The sequence below is a fragment of the Carettochelys insculpta genome, chromosome 4, assembly GCF_033958435.1.
Source record: "Carettochelys insculpta isolate YL-2023 chromosome 4, ASM3395843v1, whole genome shotgun sequence".
NCBI lineage: Eukaryota > Metazoa > Chordata > Testudines > Carettochelyidae > Carettochelys > Carettochelys insculpta.
The window spans coordinates 24770978-24787433 of record NC_134140.1 but is presented as its reverse complement, the minus strand read 5'-3'; the positions used below and the strand labels follow the sequence as shown (position 1 = coordinate 24787433).

General features: G+C 44.0%; 1 long non-coding RNA gene across 1 annotated transcript in view; it reads left to right on the top strand.

Moving 5' to 3' along the window:
* Window positions 1-7404: 7404 nt before the first annotated feature.
* The window catches only part of LOC142011972 (uncharacterized), a 32911-nt gene continuing 23859 nt past the window's right edge, over window positions 7405-16456 (top strand). Inside the window, exons 1-2 of the long non-coding RNA XR_012645235.1 lie at window positions 7405-7490; window positions 7975-8039. This is a non-coding gene — a long non-coding RNA (uncharacterized LOC142011972). The remainder of the gene's footprint in view (window positions 7491-7974; window positions 8040-16456) is intronic.

Below are 16456 nucleotides of genomic sequence, written 5' to 3'. Positions count from 1 at the left end.
TGCACATTATGTAACAGGAAAAAAACCAGACCACTACACTCTGGAAAGACTTAGCTACATGTGACACAGGAAGCTGATACTTATAAGCGAAGAGGAAGTGAATTGCAGTGAATGAAAAAGCAGGTATGTAGGAGGCAAAATATTTTACTAAAGCTACTGTGAAAATAAAAGTAGATTACCCTGGGGTGAGGAAGGGAACATCTGAAACAGAGCTCTTGCTTTCAAAAGGAAAGCTTTCAAGTGATAGCTGTAAAATGCAAAGACATGAAAGAGCTTCTCCTATACGTACCCATAATGTCTACAGGAGGCACAAAGCATTCTCCTGCTAGACCAATGTCCCATATGGAAAGCTGACGACAATCTGTTGGCTTGCTGCCATGTCAAAACCTATGTGAAACAAGCACGTTTTCAAAACTACTCTCTCTGTCATTGACAGGATTGACTCTGTGACGTACTCCTACACTGAATATTCCAAGCAGATCGAACTCTTCTGATATAAGAGAATTAAAAAGTCTATTTGCATATAGCTCACTTTCCAATCCACCTGATTCAAAAGAGAAAAGAGTGTTTAAACCCAAATTACAGATTGCTTCTCCATTTCATTAAAAATAAAGATTTAGGGCCCACTCCTCCATTTCATTGTACATGAGAGAAGTAAAGTCAAACAAAAAGCTGCAGAATAAAGGCCTTGAACAGACCAATATTGTTAAAAACGTTATCACAATTTCTATTCTTAATTCAAAGCACTGTTTGGATTTAAATATTGGTGTCACAGGCAATGCAGTACATTCTAGTGCTGGGGATTCAGACTGAAATGCATAAAAGTAAAGCTTTAAATTTTTAAAATTCATTCACTTTACACATGTTAAAATATAAAGGTTAGGTTTTGTTTGTTTAAAGAACATGCTAGTTTTAAATGGACAGAGTCATTCTAAAGCCAAGCATTGATTGATGCTTAGATAGATAAGATATTGATATAACAAGCAGCCCAGTAAGAAGCATTCCACAGTCTAAATCTAACATATTGGACAAAATGTGCACTGGGAGAATGGCTCTGTGCATCATTTTATTCACCCATAGGCTCAAGCTGAATGAAAGCCTTAGGCCCCTTTGCTACCTGTTAATTTCATGGGGCTTTGCATCAGTGCCCTAATTGTATTTGCTCTTTAAAACTTAAAGGGGACATAAGGTCCTCTGCCCATGATGAAATGTCTCCAATTGCAGGGAAGAGGACCAAGGCATAACAAGAGTTCTGTGCCAACATACTCCTGTTATACCAATAAGCCTACCTACTCAGACACCCACTCCTTCCTATTTTTTCTGCTCTGAGTCTTTTACCATTCACCCGATCTGTTTCTCTCTCACACACCAACACACCCATTTCCCACTGAACCTCTTCATACTTGTCAACATAAGCAATTTTACTGGCATTGCTACAGAAGCTATTCTGGAATAACTCATTAATGTTGACCTACTATTCTGAAATTCTGGATTAAAGAAGCTTTCATTTCAGGAGCTGAATGTCCAAAGAGACTTAATCCGGAATAGCTAAAGCAGGATATTTTTTCCTACAGTTATGTCAGGAAATCTTCCCCATATGTTTATTTTTCTTTCTTGTTATTTTTGCACATTTTTGATGACACATCTGAATCTATTATATTCTTAACAGACAAAAGGAATGTAAAAATTAAACTACAAAAATATTTTCCTCACTAGCAAAAAGAGACAATTCAAATGCGTGAAGAAGAGAGGGACAAAACACGTTCATAAAAATATTAAATATATAGGTTGAGATCTGGAGGACTAATACATTGAACATTTACACTATCTAAATGTAAAAAATAAATAAATAAATAAATAAATAAAAACTGAAGTTTACTCTAAAACAACCCCACACACTCAATGACACAATAGTACCATAGGACCAAGCAAACGTTAAGGAATTATGTTTAATAGATGCAGAAAGGCAGTTGCTCTAACATTCACGTTGGTCCACTGAATGCACTTATTTTCCCACAGTTAAATTCAGTTTGCATTATCATCTCTCTCATGAGAGCTAATACGTACAACTAGGATAGAATGCACTCCTAGTTTAAATAAGAAGTCAAGGAATGGGAGACAGAAAGCATGTGAATGGATTCTTCTTTAAGAAACAAAGATCTCCAATCTGCAATTTGGATGAGATCCAGTCAAGAAACAAAAAAACAGTTATAGCAAAGCCCACATCAAGCCAGTTCCACCCAGCTGTTAATGAAAGATGAAAGATCAGTTACAATGGAACTGCAAAGATGCAGTTAAATTGCAAGACAGCACTAGAAGAGTGATGTTCTCCACCTCTCAGAGCAGTTTACAGACATCATCCAACAGAAATATCTCCATCAGTTAGTTCTCTCCACCTCATAGGATGGACTTTGAAGTGCATGTTCACCCACGGAAAGGGCAAAAAAGTATTAAATGAAGAAAGTGTGCAGAATTACAGGGCTAGCCAGAACAAACGGCTAAGGACAAATACAAATCACAAGACTGGAAAAATAAGACCCTCCCCTCCACTTGCCTAGATAGGTAGGGGTATAAATACTATCTGACAGAATTTATGAAGTGCTACTGTGACCTCATAATAGGAATCCACACAAAAATCATTGCAATTATCACCAATTTAGGAAGTCTTAACATGAGGGGTCTGGAGAATGAAAGTCCCTTCATCAACATGTGGTCACTACAGAAGACAGCTAAGGCAGCACTGGCAGAAAAGTATAAAAAAGTTGTGCTGTAACTTCCTGTTCTTGCTCCATTATATGGATGAAGAAAAGGACTTCATTCTCCAGGACCAGCAAGCTGCCACCTAGGTTGCTTTGTTTTAAACAAGATGATGACAAGATACTAGAACTAAGTTTTGCCAAAATACATGTTGCTCATTCTTACCTGAATAGGTAAATCAAAGCAAGGAGGGAAGCTCATAAATCTCAAAATGTATACATGCAATTCCCATTAGCTTTAACACAGGTAACGTGCACTCTGTAGAGGATATTCCCAGAAGACAATGCATTTCCTTTTCACCACATGCTGAAAATTAAAGCAAAAGTGAAACTGCAACATGCAGCAGTGTCACACTCACAATGCCACTTCCGTACAGAATGGAGGTGACAGCTAAAATAAAACAAGGGTGACTGAAAATATTTGATAGCCAATACCTTTTTAGAGTGGCTCCAAGGTACTCAAGAGATAAAGAAGGTCTACAGTTGAATTAAAATGGCACTTTGAAATATGACAAAAAATTGCTGAAACTATCTGAAAGTGAAAAAAGAGCGACACAGGAGAAATCTTGATACAGCGAATAAGAGTTGCTGAGCTGATCCTGCAGTGAGCTGCACTAACAAAGCCTGTACCTATGCAGTTAGCAACATCTCAAAGCGGTTCACACAGCGATGATCATGCAGATAATTGGTCTCTTTTAACCTCTACAATGACTAAACTGCATTTCATCTCCATTTAAAAAAAAATACTATATCTTAATAGGACAAAAGGTCTAATTATCTTTAGTGTGTCGAGCGTTCACATAAGCCCCTCCAGCACCTACAAAAACAACCGGTAATGCCAGGGAACTTCCTTAATTTTTAACAATTTCCCACCATTAGACTGAATTAACAAGCAAAGACTCTATGGACTATGCTACCTGGAGGAAATGAAGCTGACACAGACTAGTAATTTGTTTGTTCATAGTTTCTAAACCCCGCTAATATTCCTTTAAGTCATGTATCCTTTGCTAATCTTTCCAGGATCCTGATCTCAGAAATGTAGTTTCAGTGACTCAGGAGAAACCTAAGTAAATATAGTGGACCTTCCATAATATGATAAGAGAGACTATGTGGAGATATTGTGAATGATTAACTAAATGCACTGTAACTATGTAATGAGATGCCCAAAAGTAGCAAAACCAAACACCAAATAGTAGGCAACATAACCTTTCATTCTGTATTCTTCATTACATGTAAAAACAAGTAGGTCAAATGCACAGAAGCATGTAGGGGAGCAATAGGGAACCCAGGCATAAGAAGAGATCTGTACCAAAGTTTTATCATCTCATCTAGGGAAAAGTGAATGCCCTAATATTCTGGACCATGGAAATGGCATGTCAGACCTGTCCTTGAAATATATCAAGAGCAGTAAGAGACCTCTCTGTGCTTCCCCTTCACTTAAACCACAGGTTCTGAGAGAGCAAAGGGAGTTGATGCAAGACTTTAAGTAAGGGACTAAGCTATTGAATCCTTTAAAAGTCATGAATTAAGATATGCTAAAAAAAAAAAAAAAAATTCACCATAATTCACATAAAGCCTCCAGAGACTGAGGACAAAATTGTCCCTGGAATTCAGTGGGTTAAAAACTCCAAAAACATGACCACATAAACATAATATAGTATGTCATTGATCCCTTTTCAGGATTCAGAATGTACTCTTCATTTTTCCCCATGGCATTTTTAATTTAAACCATCAAAAGAAATTCTTGATCAGGAACTAAATGTTTATAATAGCTTTTCAAACTAAAAGTTGTGAAAAAAGGTTTTAAAAACTGAAAGACAACATTCCCCCACCCCCTTTCTGGAAAAAAAGTTATTTTTCAATAAATAAATAAAAATTCTCTCTCCCTCAAAAAAAAAAAAATCAGCTCTACCTTGGAGAAATCTTGGGTTGGGATCAAGTATCAGAGCAGTAGCCGTGTAAGTTTGTATCCGCAAAAACAACAAGAAGTCCTGTGGCACCTTATATACTAACATATTTTGGAGCATAAGCTTTCGTGGGCAAAGACCGGCTTTGCCAGATGGGTTGGTATCACTTCCCTAGCTTACATCATGCATCATTCTGAGACTGTTTTACTGGGGTGTAAAAGTGAGTAGGCTCTAAGGTATGTTTTTCCATACTGTTTAGAAAAACATGCAGGAGTGGGTGATGTATGCTAATGATTTTCTGACATTTTTAATGCAAAAATTATAGTTTAAATCTGATGTTTGAAAAATCTGAAATTTTCCTGTTTGTGTCCATTGGTGTACATTACATATGGCTGGAACTAAGGCTGCTGTTTGCTGTTCAGAATGATGGCAGGTGGTGGATGGCTTGAGATAATGGAAGATAAGAAGGGAAATCATAAATGCACTGAATAACTTTGCTTATTTCCTGGTGTTTAGAATATCCATGAAAAAGCTACACAGTCTAACAATCTCAAAACTAAAGATTTTTTGTGCCATGATCCCATCAAATTACATAATCAAACAGATACATATTCACTTAGATGGCAGTCAAATATATGTATTATATACTCCATATGCCCCGTTGCAGCATCCCAGTTTCCAACATCAATGCACTCATTCATAACCTTTTGCTCCTTAACTGAACAACTCAACTTGGGCAAATGAACAAAATGAAGTGCAGTTTCTGCCTTTGCCACTTAGATGTGCAGACATACCAATCCTACAAGCAAGCATGCATGTATAATGTCAGTAGATCAGCAGTCTACTGTTAGTAGACCAGTAGTCTCAATATTGTGGGAAGAAAGATGAATACATGCATATTTGCTGCAGCAAGGCCTGAGAACATGGTAATGATCTTGGTAAGGAAAAGTCACAAAGGAAAAGCAATCTTGAATGGAACTGGAATTAAGTTTCTACCCAACCATAATATTCGTTGGATACATTTTACATAATTACTTATTTTGAAAAATAGTTTTGTTACAGTTCAGGATTTTGTCTGTTTAACATTGGTGTCTTTTTAAATGCAGGCAACAAAGTACATCAGTCAATTTGACTCATTTAGGGACGAATGATGTATGGTTGGATGATAACTGGGACAAATAAACTGTAAATATTTAACAGCATAATATCATAAAAAATTTTGCATGTTTACTAATTGAGAACTATACCCTCCTTCACTTCCCTTTTAATAAAAAACAAACCCCTTCTTCTCCACTCAACTCCATGCTGTTGCAGAGGCCTAAAATCTGAAGGCTGCCTGTGTTGCCAATGGGAAGGAGGGAAGGGGTACTGGAGGAGAGGGCGAGAATAGAAAACAGTTCTCAAATATCAATCATTAAAGACATATAGACATAACAACAACCAGGAATTACATTGAAAACAAATGTTCAGGCTACGCTTCTCATCAAAATTTCTGGAACAGTTTGTTTTTAAACATTGGTACAGGAAAGGAAATTGAAGACAATCAGTTGTGTGCTTGTAAGCAAATATATTATATAAATAATGTTTATTAGGAGCTGCATGACCCTTTGAGCCCCTTACATAAATGAAGACCTTATCCCGAAAACCCTCTTATCTACTTCAGAAGGAACGTCATGCTTGCATGGCTTGCCGTTGTGGGTGCAAATCCTCTTGGCTTCTCTTACAAGAATAATCCCCATTGAAACCAAGGAAAGCAAGATTTGGCATCAAGCAATACCATTGAACTAAGAAATAAACAAACTAGAAGCCCTACAAATTCAGAGTCATCCGCATAGAGTACAATTATCCCACCCCGACTCTGAAGGCAGGAGATGGCTAGAAGAACAGCTCATTCATGCCAGCTCCCTCTCCAGCAGCACAGTAGGGGGGTGGGCTTTGCCCACTCTGCCCTAGAGTTTGTGAGGCAGGTTCCCACCGCCCCTTCGAAGGGGGTGGACAATGGCCCCTGAGGAGCGACGAAATCTCCCTTAATCAAGGCACTCCCCAGCCCCACCCCAGCTCTGGAGATGGCTGCTCCGTAGTTGCAGAGGGGTGGGGCAGACAAGCCGCTGGCCAGGGCCATCCCGCCTCAGACTGAGCCCCCGGAGGGCTGCTGGCACTGGCGGCCACCCCACAGCCTCAGGGAGGTGGGAGGCAATTTTCCGCAGTGAGCAGCCACCCCGCGGATGAACGCGGCAGGGTGGGTCCCCCCAGCCCTGCCCGGCGAGGGGTGGCAGCGCAGCTTACTGCATCCCGCCCAGCAGGGGCGGGGGTCCCGCGGGTGGCCGCCCCCTCCCGGGGGGCAGAGGCGTGGGCGGGGAGAGGGGTGGAAAGCAGCAGCCTGGCGCGCAGCGCAGCCATGCCCGCTCCCCCTCCCCCCGGGCGGAACGTGGTACCCACTTGCCCCAGCAAAGGCTCCGCGACCGGCTGCATCCTTCGCCCGGGGCCGCTCGCGCAGCCCGCCGCCCAGCCCCGAGGTGCTCACCGGCGCCGCAGCGGAGCCGCCCGCCCGGACCCCGACGCGATCCCCGGAGGAACCTGCCGCTGCGGCTGCGGCTGCAGCTGCAGCGCCGTCTGGATGCAGCCGGGGAGCAGGCGGCGCACCGCCCAGTGTCTGTACCTAGGGGCCGGCTCGGGACCCCGCCCATGCTCTCCAGCTGTCACTGCCGGCCCGCCTCCGGGAGGCGGAGAGCGCCGCTCCCGCCCGGGGCCCGCCCCCGGACCACTCTGCTGTGCGGGGCTTTACCCGCCCGGGAGCTGAGAAAGGCCGCTGCGGCCCAGCAGGCGGGTGAGGAGGAGAGGCCGGGCGGGAAGCGCCGCGGCTGCTGCAGTGGGCGGGCAGCGGCTTACGCTGGGCTGGACGGGCGCGGGGGCGCAGAGCTGCGCTGCAGGTAGCGGCGACGGAGGAGGTGCGGGGGCAAGAGGCCGCTCTGCACGCGCCGGGGCTCGCAGTAGCGGCGCCGGGCACCCGGGAAGGGAGGGAGGGAGCGAGCGAGCGAGCGAGCCTCGTTCTTCCGCTGGAGCCGGTTGCCGCAACCTCCCCGCTTCTCCGTGACCCTCCTGTGCCCCTCTGGGCTGCAGCAGCGCCTGCTCGCGCGCCGTGACCTGCAGGCGCCCCACTGCCTGCCCGGCGCTGTGTTACTGCAGTACCCGGTGGCAGCCAGGCGTGCGCCGCGCAAGCCGGGCCTCCCACGCTCAGCTCAGTGGGAGCCAGTTCCCGGGGCACGAGCCCTCCTTGTAATTCCCCTTTGTGGATGTGTTTTGTCCAATAGGCGTCTTCCCGCACAGGGCGTGCCCCCCCCCTCCGTCAGCCGAGCCCCTAAGTGCCACAGAACAGGTCGGTGATATGCGGGTTACGGGGGAGGTTGCTTAGCACCACTTACGCTTACTGAGGCTGTGTCTACACTACAGTATAAAGTCCACTGTCAGGCACTTAGTTGGATTTTACAGTGTGACACTGCAAGTACCTTTAGATGGATTTTAAGGGGCGCTGAGTTCAAGCTACATCTACACTAAGGCTGTGGCCACACTTGGCCAAAATTTCAAAATGGACATGTTAATGGCCAAACTGAAGAAAACTAATGAGGTGCTGAAGTGAATATTGAGCACCTCGTTAGCATGCTGCGGGCCGTGGTACTTTTAAAGTGCCATGTTTTGCTTGCACATGGCTTGGCTACACGGGGGTCCTTTTCAAACGGACCCTACAGACTTCAAAATCCCCTTACTGCTATCAGCTTGAACTCGGCAAGAAAATTGACCTTAGTGCCCCTTAAAATGCCCCCCTGTGTAGCCAAGCCACACAGGAGAGAAATGCGGCACTTTTGAAGTGCCCTGGACAACAGCATGCTAATGAGGCCCTGAATATTCATTTCAGTGCCTCATTAGTATTCTTCAGTTTGGCTATTAGCATGGCCATTTCAAAATTTTGTCAAAGTGTGGCCACAGCCTAAGAGATAAATTCGAATTTATTAAAATTGATTTTATAATGCCATTTTTATTCGATTTTTAGTATCCTCACTTCCTACAGCCTCCCAACAAATTCGACACATTGCTTCCACACTGAAATCACCAAACATCGATTGTTGCAGCAGTGCAGTGTGGGAACTTATCTCACAGTTCCCTCAGCTCCGCATTCTGAGCCAGGAGCCAAGTGCAGCAGCGCTGTCAGTTTCCCAGGTCCAGCAGCTTGGGTAACCTGGGAAACTGACAGTGCAGCACTGCTGGCCAGTTTCCCAGCACCCACTAGTACCCTAAACCCTCCATTTAATGAACTAATGGGGGGAAGGGCTGTCTGTTCTTCCCAATAGTCAGTTAAATGTGAGGGTTTACTTCCTCTCCCTGCAGGCTCTCCCAGCCCCAGTCCCACTGTAACTTCCCCCCAAAAAACAACCCCCCCAAAACACTGCCCCCTGCAAAAAAAAAAAAAGAGAGAGAGAGAGAAAACCCAAACCCCTGACACTCACCAGCTCTGGTGGAAGAGCTGCTGGAGCCGTAGGAGGCCTGGCCCCATGCTGCAGGAGTGCAGCAGCCCTGGTCAGTGGGAGCTCGGAGCCAGGTGCAGCTTGCGTAGCTTTGTGGATACATAGGGGACACTTGTGGAGGCTAATAAATTCGATTTTAAGACATGGCACTTCCACACTAGCTTTTAATCGAACTTCTGAATTCGAGCTAAATGCTATACCTGTCAGGTAACGGCAATATGTAATCTCGATATCAGTGCTCCCAAAATCAAGCCAATGATATTTACAATGAAGACAGTCACATGATATTGAGCTAACTGCCTTATTCGAATTTATCTCATAGTGTAGCTGCAGCCTATAGTTAAAAGGTTGAATTAATGCTGGTGTGGAAACTATGTTACTTTAAATTGATTTTATCAGCCTCCAAGGTGTCCCACAATGCCCAGAATGTATCCATTCTGGCTGCTTTCACCTCTGCTACTCTCCAGGTGGGCAGAAAGTAGGAAGCAGGAAGCCCGGCAATTTGAATTCATTTTCTGTCTGGACAGCATGGCGATCACATCTAGCCATGAAGGAGAACCCCAACATGGAGCCATGAGGAGAGTAAGAATCTCATTTTGGCTAGTGGGCTGGCCCTATGAAGCAGCCAGCAGGCCCACACCTGCCCCACCACACTGCATGGCAGCTGGGCTGTGAGGATTGTGTTTGCAGACAGTGGCATGCCCTGCACTGCACATGGTGAATGCCTCTTCCCTGCACAGGATTTAGCAGCAGAGTCTGAGAAACTTATTTTCTGTGCTTCACATTTGTACTGGGCAGCTCCCCTCTCCCGAACAAGTGCCATGCAGCTGGCAGGCTATCCCGTGCCCCACCATTCCACATGCTGGCTGTGCAGTGCAGACGAAGCTTCCAGACAGGGAGAAGGCTTCTTCTCTGTGAGAAACTAGTTTTTTCTACTTCACATTTTCCAGGTGGGGCTCACCAAGACTGGCTCCCCAACGGCAAATTTTTTCAGGGGCTGGCCCCTGAGATGCAACGTGCACTGGGGACAGGGCTGGCCACCCGGCAGCAAATATTGCTGGGAGTGGCCCCTTAAAGAGCAACAGATATTTTGGGGGCTGTCCCCCCCACCTAGACAAACGGAGCCCCTGCCAGCTGAGTTTTTTGGGAGCTGACCCCTCAGAGGCAACACATGCCAGTACTCTCCCTTCCCAAAGTATGTGGCTTGGGGGAGCCACAGACCCAGCAGCGACAAATTTGGCATGTTTTCACTGGGGTGGGGAAAGTAGTTGAGCAGCTTGTTGACATGACACAGTCAGCTGTGGGCTCTCAGAGCTCATTTGCTAAGGATGTGTCAGCTTCTGAGGCCCACCATCTGTTTGGTTTTCTTTACCCTGGCATTCCTTACTTTTCCTTCTTTCCTTGAGAATAGTGCGAAGTCCTTCTCTAGTTGCATGGAGCTTGTTTTCCACTTGGGCATCGTGGGTACCTGGTACAGTCAGCTGGGTGTATTTTCACAGGGGGAAGACTACTGGTTTTCATGGTACAGTCAGCTGGTTGCTCCCAGCACTCATTTGCGTGCTTCACCTTCTGAAGCCCACGTTTTTGGTGTATTTTCCCTGGGAATTCCCTACTTTTCCTTCTTTGCTTGAGAATAATATTAAGTCTTTTCCTGTCATATGGAGCCAGCTTGTTCCACTTGGGCAGGTGAAGCCCACCTGTTCGGTGTTTTTCACTGTGGGAGAAGTAGTTGAATGACCTTTTGATGGGTAAAGTCAGTTTATTTTTTAAAGTCACTGAACAGAATGGGACAGAATGGAGAACAGTGCCAGCCATGGATGTGTAGAAATGGCTGGGGAGCGGGCATAATGCGGATGAAGCAAACAATTTCTCTCATTGGGCAAAGAGACTTAAAAAAAAAAAAGTTGTTTGTTTTCAATGGGAGGGGAATGAGGGCAATGCATTCTGGGAAGATGACGTCACACACCCACAGTCACTTGCAGGGCATTTTTTTTCATAATGCACCAGCAAGAAAAACCAGAATGCCACAGGGCTGAGGGTACTGTGGGATAGGTTCCCACAGGCACTGCAGCAACAGTCAAACGTTGTCGATTTACTGGAGACACACTAAGTCAACTATATGGGCAGGTGCAGGAACTCAACTTCAACTTTATAAAACCCAGCGTTACAAAGTTGACATTAATAAATTTTTCAACTTAATTTTGTAGTATAGACATAGCCTGAATGTATATAGGCATGATATTGCTTGTTTAGGAAAGCTTCTTTATAGATTTAATGTAGCGCTATTGATCACCATTAGCTCAAAAAAAATGAATCATGAGTAATCATGTGAGTCAACAATCGAATACCAATTTAAATGTATTAAATATGTTGGATGTTTTCCACTTTGTCAAATATATTGATTTCAGTTATAACATGGAAAACAAAGTACACAGTGCTCACTTTATATTATTTTCATTGCAAATATTTGCACTGTAAAAATCCAAAAGAAATAGCATTTTTCAGGTTAGTCTGGTATTGTAGTGCAGTCTCTTTATCTGGAAAGTGTAACTTAAAAATATAGGTTGTTGTTGTTGTTGTAGTATAACTGCACTCCTAAACAAATCAATATAAAACTTTAGAGCCTATTAAGTCCACTCAGTCCTACTTCTTATTCACCTGATCACTAAGACAAACAATTTTATATACATTTATGGGAAATATTGTTTACTGCTTCTTATATACAGTGTAACCTGAAGGTGAGACCAGGCATTTGTGTGGCACTTTTATAGCCATCGTTGCAAGGTATTTATGTGCTAGATATCCTAAACCTTCATTTGTGCCTTCATGCTTTGGCCACCATTCCAGAAGACCTGCTTCCATGCTGATGATCCTAGTTAAAAATGTGGTAATTAAATTTGTGACTGAAATTTTTTGGGGGAGAGGAGAATTGTATGTCTGTTGTTTTACCTGCATTCTAGCATATATTTCATGTTACAGCACATTTGTTTAAGAACACTTTCACAGAAGACATGACAAAATATAAAGAAGTCTAAAAATAGCTATAGTACTCAACTCAAGATTTAAACATTTGATATGCTGTCCAAAATGTGCAAGATACCAGGTGTGGAGCATGCTTTCAGAAGTGTTAAAAGAGCAACAGTCTGATGTGGAAACTACAGAATCCAAGCTACCGAAAAAGAAAATCAGCCTTCTGCTGGTGGCATCTCACTCAGATGGTGAAAATGAACAAGCATTGCTTTGCTTTGCTTCATATCTTTATCAGACAGAAACCAACATCAGCATGGATGCATGTCCTCTGAAATGGTGATGCAGGTTGCATCTCCCTTGTCTGGCACCCTTGGGACCTGATACATTCTGAACAACAGAATTTGTCAGACAAGGGGAGGTTCCGTGCCCGCCCTCTCCTCCAGCTCTAGCAGCCCTTTACTTGCCACCGGCCCCAACACCATGCATCTGTGGCTCCAGCTGCTTGCCCCTCGGAGGGTGGCTCCAGCTTCAGCCCCAGATGGGCTGATGGCTCCAGCCCCAGCTGGGGAGCCAGCACCAGGGACATAAGCCCCTGGCCTCCCTGCACAGGGCTGCCAGCCCCGCTGTCACTGGGATCGCACCCAGCAGAGCTCCCTGCCACCCTCCTTTCTCATAGCAGCCTCCCAGCCGGCACTCTCTGATCCAGTAACATCCATGGTCCTGCTGGATGACGGATATTGCTGGACAGGAGAATTCTGATTTTGAGAGGTGCAACCTGTAGGAGCATGCAGAGGCACATGAGTCTTTATTGCACCTGGCACATAAATATGTTATGTTACTACTCAAGCTACAATAGTGCCATATGAATGCCTGCTCTCATGTTCAGGTGACATTGTAAAGAAGGAGTCAGCATTATCTCCTACAAATTCTAACGAGACTTGTTTGCCTGATTAATTGGTTGAACAAGAAGTAGGACTGAGTGGACTTGCAGGCTCTAAAATTTTACATTGTTTTATTTTTGAATGCAATTTTTATCTAATTCTATATTTGTAATTTTATCTTTTGTGATAGAGTTTATATTGCAGGACTGGTACTAGGAGAATGGGAAAAGACTTTCCCAAAGACTTTTTTACAGAGCAAGTAACCAAAAATAAAATATATAGTAAATACTGTGTATTTTCTATAATTTATTATAATTGAAATCAGTATATTTGAAAATGTAGAAAATGCCCATAATATTTTAATAAATTGAATTCTATTACTGTTTAACAGCATGCTGAATGTTGTGATCAATCACAATAATTTAAGTGCTTGACAGTTCTAATTTAATTCTTTCATAAAGGTAGATTCTTGCTCATTAAGATTCTGAGGAGATGCCATTTATAAGACTCCTTTTGTTATTTTATGCACTATCACTATCCAATTGGCCCAATTGTCAATTTAATTCAGTTTCTAGGATTTTTTTCCTCAGGACCAGACAGCTGTAGTTTCGAATTGTTTCAAAAGTCTTGTTACATTTAGAGTCTGCTGTTAAATATAGTATCTGGTAGAGGCTCCCAGGCTTTGCCTGCTCTATTGTGACCTCAACAGACTGTGACTTTTTATCTACTGCTGTAAATAGGCTTTGAGCACAGCTTTGCTTTTGAATATATCTGCTTTCCAATATTGTCTTCCTCTGATGGTCTTTGCTATGGATCACTCTATATCAGTTGGCAAAATGGGTGAAAGTGAACAGTGTTACAGTTCAGCCACACGTAAGGTCATCCGTCTGTGAACGAAGAATGGAAACTGTAGCAAATCAGAATCTGTCCTGAAAGTAATGACTCTGAAAAATATTTATGGCAGACCAGTCAAGTCACAGTGGGTAATCTATTAAACCTGACCCCCGAGCACACAGACTATAGCTGTAATGTGGTTGAAAGAAATTGGCTGGCCCTTTAAGGTCTGCTGAACTCAGCCACACCTGTGTCAAATTAACTACCCCCATCACCAGCAGATGGTCCTGATTGGATGGGTAATGTTTTTAACAGAGCTGAGAAAACTCAGTTGAAGAGAAATCATAAGGAGCAAGTTAGTTCTTGTGAAAGGACTCTAAGAAAAATAGACTGGGGATCAGTGCTCTATGCAGAGTCAGAAGGCATGTCTACACTACAGTTAAATACCCCCAGTGGCCCATGTTATCTGACTTAGACTCATAAGCTCTAGACTCTGGTGACATTTAACTGCACTGCAGACCACGGGTTGGCAGCCTTTAGCACACAGCCCATCAGAGTCATCCATTGGCAGGCCACGATACATTTTGTTTACATTGACCATCTGTAGGTATGCCCTGGCCCAGCTCCCAGTGGCCAAGAAGCGTGAACTGCAATCACTTGGATCTGTGGGACCTGTGCCTGGGGATGGTTCACGTAAACAAAATGTCTCACAACCCACCAGCAGATTAGTCTGATGGGCCATTTACTGATGGTTGCCGATCTGTGATATAGATATTCAGGCTCAAGTTCAAGGCAAAGCCCTGGAACCTTCCTCCTTCAACTTGTATTACAACAGCAGCTGAGCTTTATGCATGTCCCTTCTGGAAGCCTAAGTCATGAGAATCTCACAGGCGGAGATTGAGATAGGAAATATTTGCAGCACGTTTGTCCAGACGGCAGCCCAAGAGGACAGCTGTGCTCTATGTGACAGGGATTCTTACGTGTATAATCAGTAGTATTGAGAAAGGCTATATTACCTCTGTATTTGGAGCTGTTGGAATTTCTGCTGAAAGTTTTGTGTTCAGCTCTGAGGTCAGCAATTCCAGAAGGAGGTAGATAAGTTGGAGAGAGTTTGGAGAAAGGCCCCAACAATATTTAAAGGGACAGCAAACTTGCCATAGGGTGGGAGACTCAATCAGCTCAACCTATTTAGCATATCAAAGGGAAAGTTAAGGAATGTGTTGACCTGTCTGGAAATTTGAAAACAGGGGGGCTCCAGTCTAGCAGACAAAGGCATAACAGGCTCTAATAGCTGGAAGTCGAAGTGGACAAATTTAGGCTAGAAACAAGCAGGGCCTTATTAATGCAAAGGCTATAGGGGCTGCAGCAAAATAATAAATAAATTAAAATATAAATGCTAGACAGTGGTCACAAACCCATTGATCACAATCAGATGGTCAAACCTAGAGTCTCTGCCAAATGATTGTGATCGCCAGGTTGCTAGAAATCTGATGGATCAGCAGGGCTCATGCAGGCTGACTGCATGCCATGACCTCACTCCACTCCTGGACATGGCTGGCTATTGGCATGTTTCTGCAGCCCCCTCAGTGGAAAGGGGGAAGAGGTGGCTCCAAATACGGACCCCACCCCCCAGCACAGACCACGGAGCTTCCATTGGTTGTTTTCGAGCCAATGGGAACTGCAGAGGCAGTGCTTGTGGGTGTGGGCAGTTGATGGAGATATGCTGACCCGCTTCCCAGAAGGTTCACAGAGACATGCCATTAGCCATCTTCTTCCAGGAGAGGAATGAGGCCATGTCATGCAGGCAGCCTGCCTAGGCCCTGCTGCACTTACAGTGGGAGCTGCCTATGTTTTACAGGGACCCCACAAAATCTAATGGCCCAGAGCCTACAGGAAAATTAATCCAGTTGGGAAGTGTGATACAAATTTTAACTTTGAGGCTAATTAATTGTTAAAACAATGTAACAAGAGTCATGGTGGATTCTCCATCACTGGAAATTTTTAAAGCGAGATTGAACTACAGCATATCTTTTACAAACATCAAAACAGGAAGTCCTGTGGTCTGCGTTATGCACAAGGTATGGTTAGATGACCACTGTGAATCCTTCTGGCTTTAAGTCTATGAAAGTCAAGGGCATAATCGAGGGCCTGGTCTTAGATACTTATTCTTCTCCCAGTATCAAGGTGTTAAATAAATGCCATATACAAGTTTTCTAGGCAATATAAATCAGTTTGAAGTATACACAGGATTCAACATGAGATAGTCCCATTGTCCTTTATGAGACATTTTGACCTAGTGTTGGCTCCTCTCATCAAAGAGAGAGGACGCTGCTGTGATCCATGAGCCAGAACCCATAGGGTAATCATGTTCAGTATCAGAGCTTAGGCTGATAATTAAAAACCTACGCAGATGCAGAAATGTGGATCTATATCCAATCCAGATCTATCAGGCTCAGCTTCTCATCTGATCCATAGTCCAGATTTTACTTCCATCCACACAACAAGTCTGGACTGGGGGGAGGGAGCACAAGGAAGGGGCAAGCAGCAGGAAAGCAGGGACCTGGGGCTGGAGCTCCCCAGGTTGATAC